This window comes from Lathyrus oleraceus, unplaced genomic scaffold (assembly GCF_024323335.1).
Source record: "Lathyrus oleraceus cultivar Zhongwan6 unplaced genomic scaffold, CAAS_Psat_ZW6_1.0 chrUn0009, whole genome shotgun sequence".
In the NCBI taxonomy this organism is placed as follows: Eukaryota; Viridiplantae; Streptophyta; class Magnoliopsida; order Fabales; family Fabaceae; genus Lathyrus; species Lathyrus oleraceus.
Window position 1 is genome coordinate 325,278 of NW_026112400.1, and position 6,723 is coordinate 332,000.

General features: G+C 34.5%; 2 non-coding genes across 2 annotated transcripts; both read right to left on the bottom strand.

Annotated features, from left to right (window-relative positions):
• Positions 1 to 2,124: 2,124 nt before the first annotated feature.
• TRNAL-CAA (transfer RNA leucine (anticodon CAA)) lies at positions 2,125 to 2,208 on the bottom strand. Its single transcript has one exon. It is a non-coding gene; the product is annotated as a tRNA-Leu (tRNA).
• A 3,404-nt stretch (positions 2,209 to 5,612) lies between these two features.
• Positions 5,613 to 5,696, bottom strand: TRNAL-UAA (transfer RNA leucine (anticodon UAA)). Its single transcript has one exon. It is a non-coding gene; the product is annotated as a tRNA-Leu (tRNA).
• Between the last annotated feature and the right edge of the window lie 1,027 nt (positions 5,697 to 6,723).

Consider the following 6,723-nt stretch of genomic DNA (forward strand, 5'->3'; position numbering starts at 1 on the left):
GTCCAATTCTCAATCTTTCTTTGTGTGGGCTCCTTCTGTTAAGGAGTGATCAGTCAAAACCTGATTTCCAAGTCACTAATGCAGTATGCAATGAGTATGACCTAGTATGATACTAATGAAGTGTAAAACATAAACCCATGCTTCCAAGAAAAATGAAGGGTAAATTTTGGGGTATTACATCTGCCCCTAGTCAATCAACTGGAAACCCGAAATGAAGATAGCAACGACTTTCGCAATTTGTACATCCACAACGATACACTTATGACAATTAAGACACCCTTAGCTCCAACACGATGTGAATGTTTATACTTCGTGACCAACCAACCAAACACTTCTCAAGAAGATAGATAACAACTAGACTTCCAATAAGCCACTATTACTCTTGCAATTCAAATAAAATGCACTTAAGATGAACCTTATCATTGCCACACATTTATGATTGGAAGTTTTTTTCTAACCCAATACCTACTACACACTTCATCATACCGGGGTTACTTGTCTTTATGACTTGCCACGGATAATCCTCATTGTCTCCCAATAAGCTCTTGCAACATAACATATTCCATATCATACACTTAGTCCACATTCTCCATCTTGGTTTATCTTTCATTGTCTATCATCAACTCAACTTCTTAGAATACAAGACGCACCACTCAACAAAATGTATGTTACTTTACATCCATCTCAAGACAAGGAATCCATTACACTTACTTGTCACCATAATGTTGCTAGCCCATACTTCTCTTAATACCAAGGTTTAACTTCCTCCATTCCACTACATACTCTAGAAATCCTTCATGCGAACAATCATCAACTACACACCCATAAATTCGTCTTAATGAATCTTAATGGTCCCATTGTGCCTTTATCTAAAATATTCCCCATTACAACGGTTGTATTGTAACATTCACACTGCTTCCACACTCTGTGTTCACTTATCTTCCTATGGTAATTCTCCTAGTTCAAATTACAAAACCATTCTACTGGAATTCCTTAAATCCAACTTACTTGCTCTTCTCCTCAACCAAATCTCCTACAACCAAAACTCACTGGAGCTTCCATTACTATATAATATGCATTCTCCCCCTCCACGCAACTCTAATAATTGATCCTTAGGTAACTCAACATTCAATAATGGTCTCTTACTAACACTGAACCACTGCTGAGCTATTCCAAATCCGATCTCCCTTCTAAGACTGAACATACTTGGTTTATCTTCTAATCTCCATTTGGTCCATACATGTTTCACTTGAAATAGGAAGCCATGTCCTCGAGTCTCTCCTTAGACTTCACCACTACCTTAGGCTCCTAACAAAACTGAACGTCCTTATCCCTGAAGTCCTTAACCACTTGTAAGGTACCATTCCAAATATATATACCATAACGTACTCTTGTTGATTCCCCAAAAGTTTAGGCATGTTTTTGGTTTGATTTTCAGTGAAGAAAAATAATTCTTTCGTTGTATTACTAATTTTTCGCTACATATTGTTTGCTCAAATATCCAGATTGAATCAAATACAACTTCAATTGACTCTCTGACCATGGGTTAAGGAAATGGTCATGTATACCCTTCATTTTCCCTTTCTGGTATGATTTGGATTTCTAGTTTGTTTTATTTCATCTGGCTCCGTTTGGTTTAGTTTAATTATGTTTAGTTTATGTTGGACCGAATTAGATCAATTTGATTAGTGGTTTGGTTAAACATGTCAATTCTTAATATCTTGGTTTTGCTTAGGAACACTCTACTAGTTTTCTCTTGAATTCCTTTTTTATGACTTCCGCCTATTTTCATTTTGAAAATGTTTCTTCCTAAATATAAACCATTAACTGCTTGATGTTACACGTCATCTATTTGTTGATTTTTAAGAATTAAGATTGTGATTATTGGTCAAGTTTAGGTTGTGGATCATTTACATTTTTTAGTTTTGAGTTTCGACTAATTTGTTTTGGTTTAATGTGTTTAATGTGAGCGATTCTTATGCCTTTGGTGATTCTCCTAATATGATTTTTTTTATATTTATACTTGTTTATTCATAATTGATTTTTCTATTCTTTCAATTTGAAGAACATAAAACATAAGTGCTCTTTTATTTAGTATATTGTTGTGCCACTTATATCATAAAATGTGAGAAGTGGGATTTGAACCCACGCCCTCTCACGAAGACCAAAACTTGAGTCTGGCGCCTTAGACCACTTGGCCATCCTAACTTTCATGACTCTTTGTCACACTATCTTAATATGTCACTAAACACTAATTTCGAGAAAATGAATCCACATGCAGGATTATATCTTTTTAACAACATTGTTTACTTAGTAGTGATCAAGTTATGCTTGGTAATTTGTTTTTACCATAACACCACTACTATCGCATTTTATTTTTTCATTTTCGAAGAAAATTTACTCACCTCTTATCTTTTTTTAAAGTAATTGAGTTAAGTACCCTTACAAAAATCTATCTTGACGAAAACATGTTTATACATTTTCATTCACAAAAAGATTTTGAATACATGTAGAAATAGCAATCAAAATATGAAAACTAAGTTGAAATTCTCCTACTCTTACAAAAAAATATGAGGTACGTCAATGGCTTACTTCCGAGGATACTCTACCTTGGTCTTTCATGTATATATTATTAAGAAGAAAACGATAACTACTAGTAATCATGTCAAACTCAATATTATAGTTTTGTTGATAACAAAAGAGTCAACTACCTTTATGGAATTTAATTCAAACCCAACCATACCCAAATGCAAATGTTTCACTCATTTTATTACTGATAACAAGCTAAGAGCTTCATCCTACTTCACTATATTCCATATCAATCCTCTTATAGGGTTTTGATTCATTCAAGATTTCTCCCGACACATGATCTCGACCAAAAACAACATAACACCATCAAGGAACTTTAAATCCTCAACGAGACACCACTTCTAAGGAACTTAAACAATCTAGAGCGTAACTATGAGTGTCCATACACCTCATAGATTCACACACAATATTTCACACACATCTAGCGACAACACTTCACTTTTTATCCAAAATCATTCATCTAAATCGTCCCGTCCCATCTTCCATAATCTTAGCTCATGCTCTTACTCATATGCAGTCCGAGTTACATGTTTAAGTTTAGGAATAGCTGATTCCCGTTCCTCCTGGGAAGTATAATTCATGAATCCTCCCAATAGGGTAGAGTATCATTGTACACAAAAATACTACTCTCCTGGGGGTCCTCATCCGAAGCCATGAATCCCAGAAATTATCGAATGCCATATTCCGACTAATCAATTTACACTTTACTAACGCATACAATATACTGAACTAATCCCTTCCAGATCACCACTTAGTAAGTCTCTTCCAACATCACTCCTTAGGGTTCTCATTATCTGTAATAGTGATACACCTAAGAGTTACCCACATCGAATATGGTTCACTAGGTTGGTTTCCGCAAATGTATGACTTCCATGATATCTCTAGAGATGACCAACTACGCACTACACCTTCAGAAATCCCAATTTCAAAACTACCAATCTGACTTGTGGTGACTTGTAACTCCATCCTCAATTTGTACATCCATAATGACACACTTATGACAATTAAGACACCCTTAGCTCCAACACGGTGTGAATGTTTATACTTCGTGACCAACCAACCAAACACTTCTCAAGAAGATAGATAACAACCAGACTTCCAATAAGCCATTATTACTCTTGCAATTTAAATAAAATGCACTTAAGATGAACCTTATCATTGCCACACATTTATGATTGGAATTTTTCTTCTAACCCAATTCCTACTACACACTTCATCATACCGGGGTTACTTGTCTTTATGACTTGCCACGGATAATCCTCATTGTCTCCCAATAAGCTCTTGCAACATAACATATTCCATATCATACACTTAGTCCATATTCTCCAGCTTGGTTTATCTTTCATTGTCTATCATCAACTCAACTTCTAAGAATACAAGACTCACTACTCAACAAAATGTATGTTACTTTACATCCATCTCAAGACAAGGAATCCATTACACTTACTTGTCCCCAGAATGTTGCTATCCCATACTTCTCTTAATACCAAGGTTTAACTTCCTCCATTCCACTACATACTCTAGAAATCCTCGATGCGAACAATCATTAACTACATGCCCATAACTTCGTCTTAATGAATCTTAATGGTCCCATTGTGCCTTTATCTAAAATGTTCCCCATTACAACGGTTATATTGTAACATTTACACTGCTTCCACACTCTATGTTCACTTATCTTCCTATGGTAATTCTCCCAGTTCCAATTACAAAACCATTCTACTGGAATTCCTTAAATCCAACTTCCTTGCTCTTCTCCTCAACCAAATCTCCTACAACTAAAACTCACTGGAGCTTCCATTACTATATAATATGCATTCTCCCCCTCCATGCAACTCTTATAATTGATCCTTAGGTAACTCAACATTCCATAATGGTCTCTTACTAACACTGAACCACTGCTAAGCTATTCCAAATCCGATCTCCCTTCTAAGACTGAACATACTTGGTTTATCTTCTAATCTCCATTTGGTCCATACATGTTTCACTTGAAATAGGAAGCCATGTCCTCGAGACTCTCCTTAGACTTCACCACTACCTAAGGCTCCCAACAAAACTGAGCGTCCTTATCCCTGAAGTCCTTAACCACTTGTAAGGTACTATTCCAAATATATATACCATGAAGTACTCTTGTTGATTCCCCAAAAGTTTAGGCATGTTTTTGGTTTGATTTTCATTGAAAAATAATAATTCTTTCGTTGTATTACTAATTTGTTCGCTACATATTGTTTGCTCAAATATCCAGATTGAATCAAATACAACTTCAATTGACTCTCTGACCATGGGTTAAGGAAATGGTCATGTATACCCTTCATTTTCCCTTTCTGGTATGATTTGGATTTCTAGTTTGTTTTATTTCATCTGGCTCAATTTTATCTCTCTCTCTATATATAGCTTTGAATCATCTTGATCATGTCCGATTTTGTTGGATTCTTTTAATTTGGTTCCTGTTGGTTTAGTTTAATTATGTTTAGTTTATGTTGGACCGAATTAGATCAATTTGATTAGTGGTTCGGTTAAACATGTCAATTCTTAATATCTTGGTTTTTCTTAGGAACACCCTACTAGTTTTCTCTTGAATTCCTTTTTTATGACTTCCGCCTATTTTCATTTTGAAAATGTTTCTTCCTAAATATAAACCATTAACTGCTTGATGTTACGTGTCGTCTATTAATTTTGTGTTCATAATTGCTGATTTTTAAGAATAAAGATTGTGATTATTGGTCAAGTTTAGGTTGTGGATCATTTACATTTTTTAGTTTTGAGTTTTCGGTGTTCATATCTTGATTTCATCAACTATTTTTTTGTTGCTACTTTCTGGTAATTAACTTGTTTTGGTTTCGATTAATTCTTGATTTTGTGTTTGTTGTGAGCCATTCTTATGCCTTTGGTGATTCTCCTAATATGAATTTTTTATATTTATACTTGTTTATTCATAATTGATTTTTCTATTCTTTCAATTTGAAGAACATAAAACAAAAGTTCTCCTTTATTTAGTATATTGTTGTGCCACTTATATCATAAAATGTCAGAAGTGGGATTTGAACCCACACCCTCTCAAGAAGACCAAAACTTAAGCCTGGCGCCTTAGACCACTTGGCCATCCTAACTTTCATGACTCTTTGTCACACTATCTTAATATGTCACTAAACACTAATTTCGAGAAAATGAATACACATGTAGGATTATATCTTTTTAACAACATTGTTTACTTAGTAGTGATCAAGTTATGCTTGGTAATTTGTTTTTACCATAACACCACTACTATCACATTTTATTTTTTCATTTTCGAAGAAAATTTACTCACCTCTTATATTTTTTTAAAGTAATTCAGTTAAGTACTCTTACAAAAATCTATCTTGACGAAAACATGTTTATACATTTCCATTCACAACAGTATTTTGGATACATGTAGAAATACCAATCAAAATATGAAAACTAAGTTGAAATTCTCCTACTCTTACAAAACTAATGAGGTACGTCAATGGCTTACTTCCGAGGATACTCTACCTTGGTCTTTCATGTATATATTATTAAGAAGAAAACGATAACTACTAGTAATCATGTCAAATTCAATATTATAGTTTTGTTGATAACAAAAGAGTCAACTACCTTTATGGAATATAATTCAAACCCAACCATGCCCAAATGCAAATGTTTCACTCATTTTATTACTGATAACAAGCTAAGAGCTTCATCCTACTTCACTATATTCCATATCAATCCTATTATAGGGTTTTGATTCATTCAAGATTTCTCCCGACACATGATCTCGACCAAAAATAACATAACAGCATCAAGGAACTTTAAATCATCAACGAGACACCACTTCGAAGGAACTTAAGCAATCTAGAGTGTAACTATGAGTGTCCATACACCTCATAGAGTCACACACAATATTTCACACACATCTAGCGACAACACTTCACTTCGTATCCAAAATCATTCATCTCAATCGTCCCGTCCCATCTTCCATAATCTTAGCTCATGCTCTTACTCATATACAGTCCGAGTTACATGTTTAAGTTTAGGAATAGCTGATTCCCGTTCCTCCTGGGAAGTATAATTCATGAATCCTCTCAATAGGATAGAGTATCATTGTACACAAAAATACTACTCTCCTGGGCGTCCTCATCC